The sequence below is a fragment of the Arachis ipaensis genome, chromosome B9 (assembly GCF_059453495.1).
Source record: "Arachis ipaensis isolate K30076 ecotype BB chromosome B9, ASM5945349v1, whole genome shotgun sequence".
Taxonomy (NCBI): Eukaryota; Viridiplantae; Streptophyta; class Magnoliopsida; order Fabales; family Fabaceae; genus Arachis; species Arachis ipaensis.
This window is the reverse complement of record NC_142444.1, coordinates 109,049,233-109,070,762: the sequence shown is the minus strand read 5'-3', so window position 1 is coordinate 109,070,762 and position 21,530 is coordinate 109,049,233. Positions and strand designations below refer to the sequence as shown.

General features: G+C 32.2%; 1 non-coding gene across 1 annotated transcript; it reads left to right on the top strand.

The window, feature by feature from the left end:
- Positions 1-4,402: 4,402 nt before the first annotated feature.
- LOC148545858 (small nucleolar RNA R71) lies at positions 4,403-4,510 on the top strand. The gene has a single exon (XR_015900956.1). It is a non-coding gene; the product is annotated as a small nucleolar RNA R71 (small nucleolar RNA).
- Positions 4,511-21,530: the final 17,020 nt, after the last annotated feature.

The window sequence follows — 21,530 nt, the reverse complement described above, 5'->3', positions numbered from 1 at the left end:
TCAAAAATACAATCCAGGATGTCTAATACAATAGTAAAAAGTCCTATTTATACTAAACTAGCTACTAGGGTTTACAGAAGTAAGTAATTGATGCATAAATCCACTTCCGGGGCCTACTTGGTGTGTGCTTGGGCTGAGCTTTAGCTTTCCACATGCAGAGGCTTCTTTTGGAGTTGAACGCCAAGTTGTAATGTGTTTTTGGCGTTCAACTCTAGTTCGTGACGTGTTTCTGGCGTTTAACTCCAGACTGCAGCGTAGAACTGGCGTTCAACGCCCTTTTGCATCATCTAAACTCGGCCAAAGTATGGATTATTATATATTGCTGGAAAGCCCTGGATGTCTACTTTCCAACGCAATTGGAAACGCGCCATTTTGAGTTCTTTAGCTCCATAAAATCTACTTTGAGTGCAGGGAGGTCAGAATCCAACAGCATCAGCAGTCCTTCTTCAACCTCTGAATCTGATTTTTGCTCAAGTCCCTCAATTTCAGCCAGAAAATATCTGAAATCACAGAAAAATATACAAACTCGTAGTAAAGTCCAGAAATGTGAATTTAACATAAAAACTAATGAAAACATCCCTAAAAGTAACTACATCCTATTAAAAATATACTAAAAATAATGCCAAAAAGCGTATAAATTATCCGCTCATCACAACACCAAACTTAAATTGTTGCTTGTCCCCAAGCAACTAAAAATCAAATAGGATAAAAAGAAGAGAATATACTATAAATTCCAAACTATCAATGAAACATAGCTCCAATCAGATGAGCGGGACTTGTAGCTTTTTGCCTCTTGAATAGTTTTGGCATCTCACTTTATCCATTGAAGTCCAGAATGATTGGCATCTATAGGAACTCAGAGTTCAGATAGTGTTATTGATTCTCCTAGTTCAGTATGTTGATTCTTGAACACAGCTACTTTATGAGTCTTGGTCGTGACCCTAAGCACTTTGTTTTCCAGTATTACTATCGGATACACAAATGCCACAGACACATAACTGGGTGAACCTTTTCAGATTGTGACTCAGCTTTGCTAAAGTCCCCAATTAGACGTGTCTAGGGTTCTTAAGCACACTCTTTTTTTGCTTTGGACCTTGACTTTAACCGCTCAGTCTCAAGTTTTCACTTGACACCTTCACGCCACAAGCACATGGTTAGGGACAGCTTGTTTTAGCCGCTTAGGCCAAGATTTTATTCCTTTAGGCCCTCCTATCTACTGATGCTCAAAGCCTTGGGATCCTTTTTATTATCCTTGCCTTTTGGTTTTAAGGGCTATTGGCTTTTTGCTCTTGCCTTTTGGTTTTAAGAGCTTTTGCCTTTTTCTGCTTGCTTTTTCTTTTTCTTTATTTTTTTTCGCCATTTTTTTTTCTGCAAGCTTTTGTATTCACTGCTTTTTCTTGCTTCAAGAATCATTTTTATGATTTTTCAGATTATCAAATAACATGTCTCCTGTTCATCATTCTTTTAAGAGCCAACATATTTAACATTCTAAAACACCAACTTCAAAAGACATATGCACTGTTCAAGCATTCATTCAGAAAACAAAAAGTATTGTCTCCACATCAAAATAATTAAACTAAGTTCAAGGATAAATTTGAAACTCATGTACTTCTTGTTCTTTTGAATTAAAAACATTTTTCATTTAAGAGAGGTGATGGATTCATATTCACTACTTTAAGGCATAGACACTTAGACACTAATGATCATGTAATAAAGACACAAACATAGATAAACATTTAACATAAGAAAATGAAAAACAGAAAATTTAAGAACAAGGAATGAGTCCACCTTAGTGATGGTGGCATTTTCTCCTTGAGGAACCAATGATGTCCTTGAGCTCTTCTATGTCTCTTCCTTGTCTCTGTTGCTTGATCCCTAGTGATTTTGGTGCTCCTATCCTTAGTTGCTCCCAATTAATTGTGTGGGGGAAAATGTATCCCCTGAGGTATCTCAGGGATCTCTTGATTTGCAGTCAAATATTCTACCACTGAGCTATAGATCCTTTACATGAATCTCTCCATCTCCCATTACTTTGAGGTGGAAGCTTTTGTCTTCCCTTTTCTCTTCTCTCCTTTTTTTTTTTTGAGGTTTCTCTGGCCTTAGGTGCCATCAATAGTTATGGAAAAGCAAAATAAGCAATGCTTTTACCACACCAAACTTAGAATGTTGCTCGCCCTCGAGCAGGAGAAGAAAGAATAGATGAAGAAGAAGATGTGGAAGAAACTAGGATTATGAGGAGGGAAGGTGGAGATCCTGTGAGGTTCACAGATCTTGAGGTGTCAAGGATTTACATCCCTGCACCAATTAGGCATGTAAAATGCCTTTGCATGCAATTCTGGCATTTGAACGCCGAACTGATGCTTGTTCTGGGCGTTCAACGCCCAGATGCAGCATATTTCTGGCGTTGAACGCCAGCTTCATGCTTGTTTCTGGCGTTCAGCGGCAGCTCCATGCTCTGTTCTGGCGTTGAACGCCAGCCAGATGCTCCTTACTGGCGTTTGAACGCCAGTGAACTCCTCCTCCAGGGTGTGCTGTTTTTAATGCTGTTTTTGATTTTTTTCAATTTTTTTCAGTTGTTTTTGTGGCTCCACAAGATCATGAACCTATGAAGACATATAACTAATAAAAATATAATTAAATAAAAATTGGGTTGCCTCCCAACAAGCGCTTCTTTAATGTCAATAGCTTGACAATGGGCTCTCATGGAGCCTCACAGATGTTCAGAGCATTGTTGAGACTCCCCAACACCAAACTTAGAGTTTGGATATGGGAGTTCAACACCAAACTTAGAGTTTGGTTGTGGCCTCCCAACACCAAACTTAGAGTTTGACTGTGGGGGCTCTGGTTGACTCTGTTTTGAGAGAAGCTTACTGTGCCTCTTTTCCATGTTTACAGAAGGATGTCCTTGAGTTTTAAACTCAAGGGAGTCCTCATTCAATTGAAGGACTAGTTCACCTCTGTTAACATCAATCACAGCTCTTGCTGTGGCTAGGAAGGGTCTTCCAAGGATGATGGATTCATCCTCATCCTTCTCAGTATCTAGGATTATGAAATCAGCAGGGATGTAAAGGCCTTCAACCTTTACTAATATGTCCTCTACTTGTCCATAAGCCTATTTTTTGGAATTGTCTGCCATCTCTAATGAGATTTTAGCAGCTTGTACCTCAAAGATTCCCAGTTTCTCCATTACAGAGAGTGGCATGAGGTTTATTCCCGACCCCAGATCACATAGAGCCTTCTCAAAGGTCATGGTGCCTATGGTACAAGGTATCAGGAACTTTTCAGGATCCTGTTTCTTCTGAGGCAATCTCAGTTGATCTAATGCATTCAGTTCATTGGTGAATAGGAGAGGTTCATCTCCCCAAGTCTCACTACCAAATAAATTGGCATTCAGCTTCATGATTGCACCAAGGAACTTGGCAACTTGCTCTTCAGTAACATCCTCATTCTCTTCAGAAGAAGAATACTCATCAGAGCTCATGAAGGGCGTAAGGAGGTTCAATAGAATCTCTATGGTCTCTAGATGAGTCTCAGATTCCTTTGGTTACTCAGAGGGAAATTCCTTTTTGATCACTGGACGTCCCAAGAGGTCTTCCTCTTTGGGATTCACGTCCTCCCCTTCCTCCTTGGATTCGGCCATGATGGTTATATTAATGGCCTTGCACTCTCCTTTTGGATTTTCTTCTGTATTGCTTGGGAGAGTACTAGGAGGGATTTCAGTGATCCTTTTACTCAGCTGGCCCACTTGTACTTCCAAATTTCTAATGGAGGACCTTGTTTCATTCATGAAACTCACAGCGGCCTTAGATAGATCAGAGACTAAGTTTGCTAAATTAGAGGTATTTTGTTCAGAGTTCTCTGTCTGTTGCTGAGTGGATGATGGAAAAGGTTTACTATTGTTAAACCTATTTCTTCCACCATTATTAAAACCTTGTTGAGGCTTTTGTTGATCCTTCCATGAGAGATTTGGGTGATTTCTCCATGAGGGATTATAGGTGTTTCCATATGGTTCACCTATATAATTTACCTCTGCTATTGCAGGGTTCTCAGGATCATAAGCTTCTTCTTCAGAAGATGCTTCTTGAGTACTGTTGGATGCAGCTTGCATTCCATTCAGACTCTGAGAAATCATATTGACTTGCTGAGTCAATATTTTGTTCTGAGCCAATATGGCATTCAGAGTATCAATTTCAAGAACTCCCTTCCTTTGAGGCATCCCATTACTCACAGGATTCCTCTCAGAAGTGTACATGAACTGGTTATTAGCAACCATGTCAATGAGTTCTTGAGCTTAGGCAGGCGTTTTCTTTAGGTGAATGGATCCACCTGCAGAAGTATCCAACGATATCTTAGCTAATTCAGACAGACCATCATAGAAAATATCCAGGATGGTCCATTCTGAAAGCATGTCAGAAGGACACTTTTTGGTCAGTTGCTTATATCTCTCCCAAGCTTCATAGAGGGATTCACCTTCTTTCTGTCTGAAGGTTTGAACATCCACTCTAAGCTTACTGAGCTTTTGAGGAGGAAAGAACTTGGCTAAGAAAGCCGTGACCAGCTTATCCCAAGAGTTCAGGCTATCTTTGGGTTGAGAGTCCAACCACACTCTAGCTCTGTCTCTTACAGCAAAAGGGAAAAGCATGAGCCTGTAGACTTCAGGATCTACTCCATTAGTCTTAACAGTATCACAGATCTGCAAGAATTCAGTTAAGAACTGAAAAGGATCTTCAGATGGAAGTCCATGAAACTTGCAATTTTGTTGCATTAGAGAAACTAATTGAGGTTTAAGCTCAAAGTTGTTTGCTCCAATGGTGGGAATTGAGATGCTTCTTCCATGTAAATTGGAATTAGGTGCAGTAAAGTCACCAAGCATCCTCCTTGCATTATTATTATTTTCGGCTGCCATCTCTTCTTCCTTTTCAAAAATTTTTGTAAGGTTATCTCTGGATTGTTGTATTTTAGCTTCTCTTAGTTTCCTCTTCAGAGTCCTTTCAGGTTCTGGATTTGCTTCAACAAGAATATTCTTGTCCTTGCTCCTGCTCATATGAAAAAGAGGGAACAGAAAAATAATAATAATAGGGATCCTTTTTACCCAGGTATAGAGGTTCCCCTGTGTGAGTAGAAGAAGAAAAGAATGTAATGTAAAGAAGGGAAGAAGAGAAAATTCGAACACAGATGGAAGAGGGGGTTCGAATTTGGGTGAGATGAAGTGTTAGTAGATGAATAAATAAATAGAAGGAGATGAGAGAGAAAGAGGATTTTCAAAAATATTTTTGAAAAATGGTTAGTGATTTTCGAAAATTAAAAGAAGAAATAAATTAAAATTTGAAACAATTAGTTAATTAAAAAGAATTTTTGAAAAAGAGGGAGGAATTTTCAAAAATTAGAGAGGGATAGTTAGTTAGGTAGTTTTGAAAGAGATGAGAAACAAACAAAAAGTTAGTTAGTTAGTTGAAACAAATTTGAAAATGAATTTTGAAAAGATAAGAGGATAAGAAGTTAGAAAAGATATTTGAAAATCAAATTTTTGAAAAAGATAAGATTTTTTAAAAAAAAAAAGATATGATAGAAAGATATGATTAGAATTAGTTTTGAAAAAGATTTGATTTTTAAAATCACAATTAATGACTTGATTCACAAGAAATCACAAGATATGATTCTAGAAGTTAAATTTTGAATCTTTCTTAACAGGCAAGTAACAAACTTGAAATTTTTTAATCAAAACATTAATTGTTGATAATATTTTCGAAAATTATGAGATAAAATTAAGAAAAATATTTTTGAAAAATATTTTTTTAAAATTTTCGAAAATAAATAAGAAAGATTTGATTTTTGAAAAAGATAAGATTTTTAAATTGAAAATTTGATTTGACTCATAAAGACAACTAGATTTTAAAAATTTTTGAAAAAGTCAATCCAAATTTTCGAAATTTATGAGTGAAAAAGGGAAAGATATTTTTTTTTTTGAATTTTGAATTTTTAATGATGAAAGAGAAAAACATGAAAAATGATGCAATGCATGAAAATTTTGGATCAAAACAATGAATGCATGCAAGAATGCTATAAATGTCAAGATGAACACCAAGAACACTTTTAAAGATCATGATGAACATCAAGAACATATTTTTGAAAAATTTTCAATGCAAAGAAAACATGCAAGACACCAAACTTAGAAAATTTTCATGTATAGACACTATGAATGCAAGAATGCATATGAAAAACAAGAAAAGACACAAAACAAGAAAATATGAAGATCAAACAAGAAGACTGGCCAAGAATAACTTGAAGATCATGAAGAACACTATGAATGTATGATTTTTTTCGAAAAATGCAAGATGAACATGCAATTGACACCAAACTTAAAAATTGACCCAAGACTCAAACAAGAAACACAAAATATTTTTTATTTTTATGATTTTATAATTTTTTTTGTATTTTTCGAAAATTATTTGTGAAAAAAGAAAAATAAGGATTCCAAAATTTTTAATATGAATTCTAGGAATCTTGCACTCTTAGTCTAAAGCTCCAATCTGAGGGTTAGACATGGCTTAATAGCCAGTCAAGCTTTAGCATGTAAATCAGGTGGATCAGGAATAGCAGCAGGTGGATTAGCAACAACTAGCTTGCTCTTGATAATGTTGGGTTGGAAGCCCCAGTCCAAATGAATTTAGACATGACTTTACAGCCAATCAAGCTTCAACATGCTTCATGAAACACTAGAATTCATTATTAAAAATTCTGAAGAACATAATAAAAATTTTTGAAAAGAATTTTTATTTTTTATTTTTTTAATTTTTTTTCGAAAATAAAGGAGAAATTTTTGAAAGATTTTTGAAAAATTTTTTTGAAAACTTTTTGAAAATAAAATAAGAAGAAAATTACCCTATCTGAGCAACATGATGAACCATCAGTTGTCCAAACTCGAACAATCCCCGGCAACGGCGCCAAAAACTTGGTATGCGAAATTGTTACTCTGAGGTTGTAAAATTTGTTGTTCGTTCTCTCCCTGGCATGGCGCCAATAACTGGTGCACAATACCATGGTCCAAACATAACTTCATAACTTCGCACAACTAACCAGCAAGTGCACTGGGTCGTCCAAGTAATAAAACCTTATGTGAGTAAGGGTCGATCCCACAGAGATTGTCGGTATGAAGCAAGCTATGGTCATCTTGTATACCTCAGTCAGGCGGATATCAAATGGTTATGGAGTTTTCGAGTAATAATAATAAATAAATAGAAAATAAAGATAGAAATACTTATGTATATCATTGGTGAGAATTTCAGATAAGCATATAGAGATTCTTTCGTTCCTCTGACTCTCTGCTTTCCCGCTGTCATTATCAAATCAGTCTTACCCCTTTCCATGGCAAGCTTTCTGTAAGGGCATCACCGTTGTCAATGGCTACATCCCATCCTCTTGTGAAAAAGGTCCAAATGCTCTGTCACGGCACGGCTAATAATCTGAGGTTCTCGATCATACTGGAATAGGATTCACCCTCCTTTTGCGTCTGTCACTACGCCCAGCACTCACGAGTTTGAAGTTCGTCACAGCCATCCCTTCCCAGATCCTACTCGGAATACCACAGACAAGGTTTAGACTTTCCGGATCTCAGAAATGGCCATCCATGGGTTCTAACTTATACCACGAAGACACTAATAACTCGGACTCGGTCCCCTGTATTAGATATCCAAGAGATACCCATTCAATCTAAGGTAGAACGGAAGTGGTTGTCAGGCACGCGTTCATGGGGGAATGATGATGACTGTCACAATCATCACATTCATAGTGAAGTGCGAATGAATATCTTAGAAGCAGAATAAGTTGAATTGAATAGAAAACAGTAGTACTTTGCATTAATTCATGAGGAATAGCAGAGCTCCACACCTTAATCTATGGAGTGTAGAAACTCTACCGTTGAAAATACATAAGTGAAAGGTTCAGGCATGGCCGAGAGGCTAGCCCCCAAAACGTGATCACAGGATCAAAAATACAATCCAGGATGTCTAATATAATAGTAAAAAGTCCTACTTATACTAAACTAGCTACTAGGGTTTACAAAAGTAAGTAATTGATGCATAAATCCACTTCCGGGGCCCACTTGGTGTGTGCTTGGGCTGAGCTTTAGCTTTCCACGTGCAGAGGCTTCTTTTGGAGTTGAACGCCAAGTTGGAACGTGTTTTTGGCGTTCAACTCTGGTTCGTGACGTATTTCTGGCGTTTAACTCCAGACTGCAGCGTAGAACTGGCGTTCAACGCCCTTTTGCATCATCTAAACTCGGCCAAAGTATGGACTTTTATATATTGCTGGAAAGCCCTGGATGTCTGCTTTCCAACGCAATTGGAAGCGCGTCATTTTGAGTTTTGTAGCTCCAGAAAATCCACTTTGAGTGCAGGGAGGTCAGAATCCAACAGCATCAGCAGTCCTTCTTCAACCTCTGAATCTGATTTTTGCTCAAGTCCCTCAATTTCAGCCAGAAAATACCTAAAATCACAGAAAAACACACAAACTCATAGTAAAGTCCAGAAATGTGAATTTAACATAAAAACTAATGAAAACATCCCTAAAAGTAACTAGATCCTACTAAAAACATACTAAAAACAATGTCAAAAAACGTATAAATTATCCGCTCATCAAGACCCTTTTGGATCAAAATAAAATTAGAGAAAATGACAAATAGGTCCCTGATCTTTTGTTCTATGGAAATTTTCGTCCCTGACCATTGAAAAATACTTTTAAGTCCCTGACCTTCACAAAACTTGGACAGATCAGTCCCTTCGTCCAAATGCCTCCGTCAGGGACTGATCCGTCCAAATGCCTCCGTCAAGGACTGATCTGTCCAAGTTTTGTGAATGTCAGGGACTTAAAAGTATTTTTCAATGGTCAGGGACGAAAATGTCCACGGAGCAAAAGGTTAGGGATCTATTTGTCCTTTTCTCATAAAATTATATGAAAGTTTAAAACAAGAGAAGAAAACTTGTATGAATATGCTTAAAAGTGAAAAATTAACAAGAAATCATTTAAATGACTAAAAATGGTGACATAAGAGTAAAATAGTAATTATGAAAGATAAATGATCATAAAAGATACACCCAAAAAGAGAATTAGAAAATAGAAGTGAGGAGAGTATAGAAACCAAATAGACGACATATGTAATTTGGTGTAAAAAAGAGTAATTTAATTAAGAAAAGTTTTGGACTAAAAAATAAATATAGAAAATTTAGGGATAAAAACATAGTTTTATAAAAGATTAGGATAAAAATATAAATAAAATAAAATTTTGGATAAAATTATAAAATAGTAATTTTATAAAAGTTTGAGGATAAGATGGTAACTTTGGAGTGATAAGGGACAAAATATTTTTTTTCATTAAAAAAGATATTTTTTATTTTTTAGTGTGTTTGGCAAATTTGTAATAATAAAAATAAAAGTACTTAAAAATAAAAAAAAATTAAGAAGTTATAATTTATATTTTTGTTAAAAATATCTTTTTAAAAAAATATTTTTTAATAATAAATAAATAAATAATATTTTTATATTATTATATACAAATATAATTGATAATAAAAAGATATTTTTATGCAAAAATGTTATTCGTATACTAAAATTAGCCATTAAAATCAGCTACTAATATATTTTGTATAAATACATATGTGATTTAATTTATTTTTAACGTGAATTTGTATTCCGACATATATTTTATACTGATAGCTGACTTTGGTAACTGATTTTATTATACACATAATATAATTTTTTTTGAGATATATAAATATAAAATTATTTTTATTTTTCTAAAAAATTTAAAAAAAGAACCCGAAATTTTTTTAATAAAAACTCATCCAGATGAGCTCTTTGTTCAATTAGAATGAAATATATTATTTTTTTAATAAGTTAAGTTAAACTTAAATTTTGAGTATAAAACAACTGAAATTAGTATCCGATAAAAAGATACATGATTCTAGAAAGTAAAAGAAACATAATAAAAAGATAATCATGTAAAATGAAACAAGCAAAAAGTTTACACGGTACTAGTGATAATGTTTTTTACTATAATAATAAGTTAATAACACATGGATTGAAAATAAAATCTTTAGGTGTAATTTAAATAATAATTGTTATTGAAGATTCTAAGAAAGTGCAGACATAACGACTGGAGGTGAGTACGCAGAAGCACTTATTCGTTTTCTCGTGCTAATGCTCTCCCACTCTCTTTCCGGTGCAGATTCTTGATTCTATTTGCTTACGTCCGCATCTTTTTTGCTTCCTTCACTCTCACTTCAATATCCACATCAACTTATATATTCAACCTAACTAAGGTAATTGTAAATGTGTTTACAGCAGGAAATTATAAACTATATATAGCTTTTGAATGTAATATCATAATAATAATCTAAAATGGTTTCCAAAGGTTCATAGAGCATAAGTTCTGATCAGAAGTATTTCGAGGTGCACGCATTATTGATAAGAAGCTCTATGATATACGCTTGTCTTTTGTTTTCAAAAATATTGATTTTATATATTGCAAATATGATTTTCTTTTTATGCATGTAGTTAAAATGTATTGAAAATTAATTTTAATGAAAAGCTACTGCATTGGAATTTTTCAAAAAATTGAAAACTACTTTTTTTATATTATAAAAAGATTTGATTTTATAAAATTTACACATATATATGAAAATTAAATAATAATCTTTGAAATAAAAACTAGTTAATGTAAAAGTAAAGGGAAACCCAGTTTTACCAATATACCTCGAGACTATCGGTAATAATAGTTAATGATACTGATGCTTAAAACCATCAATAATAATAAAAAAAAATAATTTTAATTTTAACTTTTAAATAATAGTCATAGTAGTGACTGGGGCGTGCCATGGTCAGCCGAAATTGGTTGCGTTATATTAATACTACTGTAGCAAAATAATATAATGCAAATAAGTAAGTATTTCAAGGATTTTTTATTTTTATAAATTAAATAAATATAATAATTATCGAAATAAATACATCTTTTTTATCTCGTTTACAATAGATAAAACAGTTGGACGTTCATTTACAAGATAAACGAGATATCTTGTTTACATTGTAAACGAGATACATGTATTTAAAAAAAAATTTAACAATAATAAAAAAATAAAAATAATAAAATATATTAATAATATCAATAATTCAAACTTTTAGCATGCAATTATTAGTACATAAAAAGATTGGTAGAATAGATTAAAATAGAAAGATGAGAAACGTGAAATTGGTGCACTATAAATAAAAAACAAAAAGATGAGATAATCGTTTGTCAATTGATAAGAGAGAACTGAGATGGTTATCTCTCACGTTATCTCCCACTATTCACGTAGGATATAACTCGTTTCAATTCTCTTCTCATTGTCCTCATCAACCTCTTTTGTGTTTTATTTATCGTGCATCAACTTCACTCTTCCCATCTCTTAATTTTTAGAAGTGAATACAATTATCGTATTTATTCCCATCATGGAACTTTTCTTGAACACATACGAATTTTTTATTTTTCAAATTTAAATCAATTCAATTATATCATAATTTAATCTAAATTTTTTATATACTCTTTTTGAGTATTAATTGATCAAATACATCTATTTTAATCTTTTTTACTAATTTTTTTATGTACTAATTACATGCCAAAAATTTGGATTATTGATATTATTAATATTTTTTATTATTTTAATTTTTTTTAAAATACATGTATCTTGTTTACATTGTAAACGAGATATATACGTGTCGCGTCATTTATCGATATATACAAAATTATCTCATTTACATTATAAACAAGATAAAAAAAATATTTATTTTGATAAATATTTTTTAAATTATTTATTTTAATAATTATTATAATTAATTTATTTATTAAAATAAAAACTCGATATTTCAATTGATAAAGTATATGACAACAAAGTTTAAGTCATGGCTAATAACTCGATTCTAAACCACACTTACAAGTGTCAAAACCTTCTATCGTTATTTAGGCTGCATTTGATTTTGAGAATAATAAGACACTAAAAATAAGATATAAAAAATAAAAACATAAATTTTATGTTCTTATATCTTATTTAATGATAAACTAAAACAAATTAATAAAATTTAATTTATTTTCATTTTTTTCATTTAAAAAATTTGAAATAAAAAATATAATAATAAAAAATATAATTAATAAAAAATTAACAAAAATAATAAAATAAAAAATAAAAAATAAGTTGTGTCTTTTGTTAGTATTTTCGTGTCTTTCGTATTAGGATGGATACAAAATACACTAATTCAATGTCTTTGGACACATTATCTTTATCTATGTTTCGTCTGTCAAATACAATTTTGTGTCGCTATGTCTTTATCTTAATGTCCTGTTTTTGAAAACAACCACAGTCCTAATGTGTCTCGGTTAATTATCTATTGTGTCTTAATTAATTTTTCTAAAAATTTTGACAAGTCTCTCCTAATAAGATATGGATATATATTTTATATTTCTAAATTTCATCTCATTAAGTCTTTTAAAAAAATTCGAAAGAGTATTTCTATAAATAAGATACTCCACCGTTTAAATTTAAATTTACATAGGAGTCTTAATTTTAATTTTATACATTACATCATAACGATAATAATACAAACATCATACAAATTATGCAAATACTTGTATTAATCTTAACTATCTTATTTCACATACTAAGAACGGAGTAAAAATAAATAATTTTTTTAGCAAACCAATGTAAAAAATCTTTACACCTTTCACTCAGAATTATTTGGTCTCTTCCATCTTACAACAATATCCCAATCTTGCAATCATTTACAAATTAAATATTTTACAATTTAAAAAATATTTTCACATTTATTATTTTCAATTTCAATTAATATTTGATAACAAAAATAAACACAATAATAAATACTAACCTATAGACAAGTTTATATCTACTTACTCCATAAAAAAATATACAATAGAAACAACAACTGCGGTCTCCTTTAATCTAAATACATAAAAAAATTTGCAACACACCACAATTTTATTAGAACTAAACTCAATTAAAAAAGTTAGGGCATTCTAAATGATTGAAAAATACTTAATTAATAAAAAATTAAACTGATCTGATTAAATTGAAAAGCAACTTACTATAATAAAATTATGGAAGAATAAAAAAAGATGAAAAGATAAAAAAAATTTATTGTGTATTATTATTGTATTATGGAAGAACAATACTATCTATTTATAGTAATTATTAAACTGATTTTAAATTTAAAAATAAGATAAAATAACTAAAATCTCTAGATAATTTTATTAAAGAAAGATAAGCATAACTAGCTTAAAAAAATATAAGTATAACAAATTTTGTTTCTAGAAGAAAAAGATAAAATAATAAATAACAAATAAAATAAGAATTTAATATGCCCCCACATGCTGGTGAATGGAAGATGTCAATAATATCCACAGCTTGGATAAGTTTCGATGAAATGATTGAGAAAGACGCGTGCGCTACGGTGATGCAGAAACATAGAAGGAGATGCTATGCTTGAGGGAGAAAGAGCAAGAAGCGATCTTCAGAGAGCGCGTAGAGTGCGATAAGAGAGTCGTGCGGCACAGTGATGTTGAATCATAGAAGGAGATGTTGTGCTTGAAGGAGAAAGAGCAAACAACAATCTTCAAAAAGCATGTAGATCGCGATAAGAGTGATCTTCAGAAGGCGCGTAGAGCGGTAAGAGTGCAAACAGAACTGTCGAAAAAAAAAGAAACACAGACGGAACTAGCGAAAAAGAAGAAGTGCAAACAGAATTACTGGAAAAAAGTAGTGTAGACGGAACTGCAAAAAAAAGAGGTGCAGACGGAACTGTAGGAAAAAAGAAGCACAGATGGAACTGCGGAAAAAAGGAGGCACAAATGGAACTGCGGGAAGGAGTTTGACATGAATATGATGGGAGAACACACATTCTTCCTAGAACTCCAAATCAAATAAAATCCTAGTGGAATTTTTATGCACCAAGGTAAATATGCCAAAGAATTAGTAAAGAAATTTAGTTTAGAAAATTTCAAACCAATGAGTACTCTAATACATCCAAACTATAAACTTGAGAAGGAAGAAAAAAGAAAAGATGTGGATGAAATAAAGTATAGAGAAATGATCAGATCTCTTGTGTATCTAACATCTTCTAGACTGGATATTGTTCAAAGTATTGCAGTTTGTTCTAAATTCCAATCACAACCTAAAGAATCACATCTTTCACTTGTAAAAAGAATTATTAGATACATAAATGGCATTGTTGACTTTGGTTTTTGGTATCCCAAGTCTGATGAATTTTGTGTAGTAGGGTATTGTGATACAGATTTTGTTGATGACCAGGTTGATAGCAGAAGCATGTCTGAAATTTGTTGCTTTCTTGGATAGTCCCTAAATGTGTAGTCAAGCAAAAAATAGGCTGCTGTTGCATTATAGCATTATCCACAACCGAAGCTAAATATATAGCCGCTTCTTTTTATTGTTCTCAATTAATATGGCTTAAAACACAACTTGAAGATTTACAAATTACAATTCAATAGTATTCCTTTATTTGTGACAACATGATTGCCATAAAGATTTCTAAAATTTCTATTTTGCACTCAAGAACCAAGCACATTGAAGTGAGATTTCACTCCATTAGAGAATATGTGCTAAAGGATACAATTAACATACAATTTGTAAAATTTGAGGATTAACTTGCTGATATTTTTATCAAACTTCTGTCTGAAGATAGATTTTGTAAATTAAGAAAAGTATTGGGCATTGTTGAGTCTGATTTCCTAAATTAAGTTGATGATGTAGCTCTCTCTGTGTTTTTGTCTCTCAGATCGACAGGAGATAAAACTGGACAGATAATGACTCTCTTTAAGTCCCTTGAATTTCAGACTAAATGTTGGTAAAATTAATTAATTTAGGTAAAAAACTAAATCTTTGGTAGACCATTGTGTTTCCTTAAAACCACCATTAGGCCAAAAAAAAAAGTTGTATTCTATTATGTAGGTCTCATTGTTTGCATTGATCATTTACAGTAAAAAGAGTATTTGTTTTTAGGGCCTTTCTTTAAGTCAAATCAAATTCAATTTTTCAAATTTTATACAAGATTTGTCTTTTCAAAACTACTTACTTGTATACTCATACTTTTTTTTAAACACTTTTTTTTATTATATTTAAATATCAGTTTGTGTGTTCAAAATTTTTCAAAACATTTATAGTAGTTACCCTTGAAAATTCCTCTTCTTCTCAACCTCCATCATTCCCTTAAACACATTTATTGTGCTCTTATAAAGATGAAAAAAATAGTGACCACACAAAGAGGCACGGACATTTATCGTGCTCCACGAAACCCATCACCAAAAGGGCAAGCTCATACTCATATCCACATTTATTTCTATTCTTCTTCACATTCTTCTCCAGTTTCAGAAACCACGGCAAGAACCAAGACCATGTCTCAACGTCCATCCACAGTGGCAACTGGCATTGGAACTTCTAGGGCAAAAGAAAAGAGACCCATGGGTGATGAAGAACCTCCTACATCTTTACCTCCTCATTTATCTTCTCGTCTTCAAGGACGTTCGACACCTTCTACTCACCCTTCCAAAGGTAACTGAAGACCTTTTTTTAACTTTGTAAAAAAATTCACAAATCTTGATCCTGTTGATTTTAAATTTCATTTCAGTAACCATCCTCATTTTCACTATGATCCTTATCGTTTTCTTCCAGTATGAATTATAAATTTCATAAAGTTATTATTTCTAAAAGACCTCTATGTTCTATATTTGTGGCTGATTTGAATTCTCTGGATAATAAAGGGATTGATTTAAAAAAAATATTTATTTGGACTAGAAAAAAATTTTTGAAATAAAAAAAATCAGTTTACCCTGATTTAGTTAGAGAATTTTATGTCAACATGTATTATCATAAAGAAAGTGTTCACTATTATATTAAAAGCCATGAAATATATTTAAACAAAGAATCTATTGGTGATGTCCTAGATTATTATTATGTTGGTGTCAATGCCTACATTTTTAAAAAATGAGATAATGATCTGGGTATATCACACAAGGATGTACTGACTAATATTTGTGAGAATATTTTTCTCAAGGATGGTATGACTCCTAACCACAAATCCCTAGGTCCTGTCAAAGCCAAACTTCATTGCCTCATCACCCACATTCTCATGCCTTAAAGTAGTTCATATGAATGAGTTACCTTTTGTGACACATTGATTCTTTATGCAATATTCAACAAAACTGAAATTTCATTTGCTTACTTAATGATGCGCTATATGCATAATTATATCAAAAATGATAAAAATATTCTCTACCATATAGCATGTTTTTAACTTGCATCTCTGAGTACTTTGCTGTTGAACTGAACAATAAGTACCAAGAGAATAGAATTTCATCACATAAGGATGGTGGTGCAGTCAAACAGATAAAAGAAAAAGAAACTAAGGCTACCAGAGATACAATTATGGAGAAAGAAGAAGATGAGAGTATTCCTCCTCCTTTTGCTACAGAAACATCAAATTCCAACAAATATTTTATTAATGACATTGTCAAGGATGTGCTACTAGAGTTTGTTAATCTTACAAAGCAAATTATCAACTCTAGCAAACAAGTTAGAAGACTTGCAATTCAAAATAAAAATTCATTTAGAAAGTCTCAAAGCAGGGTTGAAGTACTTCTACTTGAATCATTGGAAGATAATTACATGTTATCTGAGCACAAAAAAGAAGAATTTATGGAAATCAAAGATGAAGGATCTGATGTCTAACTCCTTGTCAATGATGCTATTTCTAAAAACTGTTTTATGTTTGGATTTAAGTTACTTTGACACTTTTATTTCTTTTGGATGATTGTAATAGATGTTGATAGACATCTAACACTGAGCTATATTTTACTGATGGATTGAATAATGAACACTAAATAATTTTTGTGCAAATTTACTTACTTTCCTTTATAACAAAAGGGGAGTAAGTGAAAGAAAAAATGAATTGTTAAGAAGAAAAATAAACTAATTGTTTGAGAAATGGATTGATTGTTTGAGACTGACTGATATTTTGAAAGTATTGATTGTACCTCTGATTGATATTTTTAATAACTATTATTGCTACAGTTTTAATTGATTTTTTATCACTATTATGATTACTGTTTGTTATAAATTGAGGTTGTTTGATGATTTTGTTTGGATAATCAGCTTTATAAATATTTGGCATTGGTTAGGCTGACTCACTTAATGTATAAAGTTATTTGATATAGTGTTTAGATGTTTGGTATTGTTTTGTTATAAATTTTATTGATCGCAGGTTGAAAAATGTAAACATTTAGGGAGAGTCAAGTGAATAAAAGAAAGCGGGAGTTCACATCAAAGGAAAGTTTCTTAAAAATTCTTTGTTATTCTTTTCCAATTCATTTTATAATTTTTATCATCAAAGAAGAAATTGTTGAGTTTAAATAACAAATAAGAAATTAATTAATGATGACTAAATATTATTATTGGGTCAAAATTCCGATTATGTTTGTGATTAGTTTGTTAATTGTGCTAGAAATTAAACTAATCAAAGCTGGCCCAATAAACTAACACAGCCCAAAGAAAAAACAAGTTAGTATGGTTAGTGTGTAGAAATTATATATGGATCAAAAGAAGGAAAGAATCTTGGCTAGTCCAAAACAAACTTAAAGGCCAAACTGATTATCTAAGTCCATTCACCTAACTTGGTTGCTAACTAATAAATGAAACTACATTTCCATCCGAAACTAAATATAAGCCACAGGATCAATTTCTCTTTTCTTTCTCTTCTCTCTTTTCTCTCACCCACGTGAAGTTCAGAAAGAAAATAAGAAAGAAGAAACCTAATTAGGGCTAAAATCAGAGGTGAAAAAAAGGTGAATTACCAAATCTAAGCAAGAAGAGGAAGTCAAACAAGTTAGGGCTAAAAGCAAAGATCATATCCGAAGGCTTATCAGAAGAAATCTATCCATATTGGTATTTCATTGAAGATTGTTGAAGAAATCTTCCTTTTGCATACACAGAATAGAAAATTCGATTCAAATGGAGGTTATAGATCTTTGCAACAAATCTATGGTCAAGAAAGAAACTTGGAGCCAACGTTTTAATACACGGCTCAGATTTATGAGGCTAATATGAAAAAAGATGAAAGAGAAGATAGAAGGTATGGATGCATGTACTATTAAATCACTGCTGCTACTCTATCTCTCTTCTGCACTGCTGCTACTGATATTAGGAAAGAAGAAGTCAAACAAGTTGTTGAAGACAAGTTTTAAGCTTTGGAAACTTTACTCCTGTATTAAAGGGATAAATGGCCAAGGATTGAACTAAGGAGTGAGAGTGATGAGCGGATAATTTATACGCTTTTTGGCATTGTTTTTAGTATGTTTTTAGTAGGATCTAGTTACTTTTAGGGATGTTTTTATTAGTTTTTATGTTAAATTCATATTTCTGGACTTTACTATGAGTTTGTGTATTTTTCTATGATTTCAGGTATTTTCTGATTGAAATTGAGGGACTTGAGCAAAAATCAGATTCAGAGGTTGAAGAAGGACTGCTGATGCTGTTGGATTCTGACCTCTCTGCAGTCAAAGTGGATTTTCTGGAGCTACAGAACTCAAAATGGCGCGCTTCCAATTGCATTGGAAGGTAGACATCCAGGGCTTTCCAAAGATATATAATAGTCCATACTTTGGCCGAGTTTAGATGACGCAAAAGGGCATTGAACACCAGTTCTATGCTGCAGTCTGGAGTTAAACGCCAGAAACACGTCACGAACCAGAGTTGAACGCCAAAAACACGTTACAAACTGGCGTTCAACTCCAAGAATGACCTCTACACGTGTAAACTTCAAGCTCAGCCCAAGCACACACCAAGTGGGCCCCGGAAGTGGATTTATGCATCAATTACTTACTTCTGTAAATCCTAGTAGCTAGTTTAGTATAAATAGGACTTTTTACTATTGTATTAGACATCCTGGATTGTATTTTTGATCCTGTGATCACGTTTTGGGGGCTGGCCTCTCGGCCATGCCTAAACCTTTCACTTATGTATTTTCAACGGTAGAGTTTCTACACTCCATAGATTAAGGTGTGGAGCTCTGCTGTTCCTCATGAATTAATGCAAAGTACTACTGTTTTCTATTCAATTAAACTTATTCCGCTTCTAAGATATTCATTCGCACCCAAGAACATGATGAATGTGATGATTATATGACGCTCATCATCATTCTCACTTATGAACGCGTGCCTGACAAACAGTTCCGTTCTACATGCAACCAAGCTAGAATGAGTATCTCTTAGATATCTAATACAGAGGACCGAGTCCGAGATATTAGAATCTTCGTGGTATAAGTTAGAACCCATGGATGGCCATTCCTGAGATCCGGAAAGTCTAAACCCTGTCTGTGGTATTCCGAGTAGGATCTGGGAAGGGATGGCTGTGACGAACTTCAAACTCGCGAGTGCTGGGCGTAGTGACAGACGCGAAAGGAGGGTGAATCCTATTCCAGTATGATCAAGAACCTCCAGATGATTAGCCGTGCCGTGACAGAGCATTTGGACCTTTTTCACAGAGAGGATGGGATGTAGCCATTGACAACGGTGATGCCCTATATAAAGCTTGCCATGGAAAAGAGTAGGAATGATTGGATGAAGACAGCAGGAAAGCAGAGGTTCAGAGGAACGAAAGCATCTCTATACGCTTATCTGAAATTCTCACCAATGAATTACATAAGTATTTCTATCTTTATTTTCTGTTTATTTATTATTATTATTCGAAAACTCCATAACCATTTGATATCCGCTTGACTGAGATTTACAAGATGACCATAGCTTGCTTCATACCAACAATCTCCGTGGGATCGACCTTTACTCACGTAAGGTTTTATTACTTGGACGACCCAGTGCACTTGCTGGTTAGTTGTGCGAAGTTGTGAAGTTATGTTTGGACCATGGTATTGTGCACCAATTATTGGCGCCATTGCCGGAGAGAGAATGAACAACAAATTTTACAACCTCAGAGTAACAATTTCGCATACCAGAGAGCACAAAGTTCAGATTCTCATAGCTTACAGAGTTATACCTTCTTTTCATTCATGGTTCTCAACTGAATATTCTGTTTTCTCAATTTAATCTTTTTTTTTGTTTCAATAAAAAACGGCATTACTGTAAAAAATGTAAGAAAAAGCCATTAAGTGAAAAACGGCAGAGAGAGTTAGACTTGGAAAAAATCCAAATATTTATTTCATAAATCCTTTATATGTACTTCTGTTTGTTATTATGATCCTGAGGGGATTCCTTGCTAAGTTGGGTGAACCCTTAGTAGTTGTAAATCTAGGTTGAGTTCCTAGTCAAATCTGATTTGGGTAGAAGCTGGGTTTGTCCCAGATAAGATCGGGTTGAATCCTAAGAAAATTGGTGAATGTAACTTGTTAAAAATAGTGAAATTCTATCATAGTTGTGATGCAAACTAACTGTAGGCTACATTGCACAAGGTAGCTGAACCAGAATATATTGCTGTGTTACTTTTTTCTCTGTTTTAATTCTAGTTTTCTTATCAAAACGAAATTGCCTCCTACTTTTCATAATCAGAAATACTTCAAAGCATATATCCCTTCACACAATTATATATGTTTTGCCTCCTCCATTGACAAGAGACAAATTAAAAGTATCTCATATTTTTCAACTCGAGGTGACTTAAGAGACACTACAAGATCTATCCAATTAAAAAAAAAAAGCAAACAAACTTAAAAGAGGCCTAAATTTAAATTTCCTTCACTAAACCACTAATATCCATCAAATTTGTTGAAAAATTAACTATTAAGAGTGTATTTAATGTAAATAAAAATTTTTTAGGATAAAATTAAAATAAAAAATATTTAAGAATATTTTTAAATTTTTTAATAAAATTCAAAAACAAAAAATATGTTTTATCTTTTTAAAATGGATCAATATATAAATAATATAATAAATAGTAATATTTTAAGAATAATATTAGAGAACTAACCTTTTTTCAGTTAATATTAACTATTTTTTTAAATATTTTATTTATTTTAAATTTTAAATTTTAAATCATAAAATTTTAATACTACATTCTAAAATATAAATATTAAACCTAAAATTAATTAATATTAACTAATTAAAAATTAGTTATATATATTTTCTCATATATCTTAATATAAATAAATATACCAAAACAAATCTCTCGTCTTAATTAATATTGTGAGAGATCAAATTTTACTCTTTAAAATAAAATTCAAAATTTAGAGAATTTAAATCCTATTTTTCCTGTGGCCAAACAAAAGTTCAACCTATATACCATAACTTACATTAAGTGTGAAATTATTTTCTGACTTTCTTTAACAGTAATAATACAATGAATCACTCTAACAGATGTTGAATAACAGGAGAAAGTATCAAACCTCCACTAACTTTAAATATATATTTTTTCAACTTTAATTTTCTAACTTATTTATTTATTTATTAACACATATTTGCCTTTATAAATGCAGCC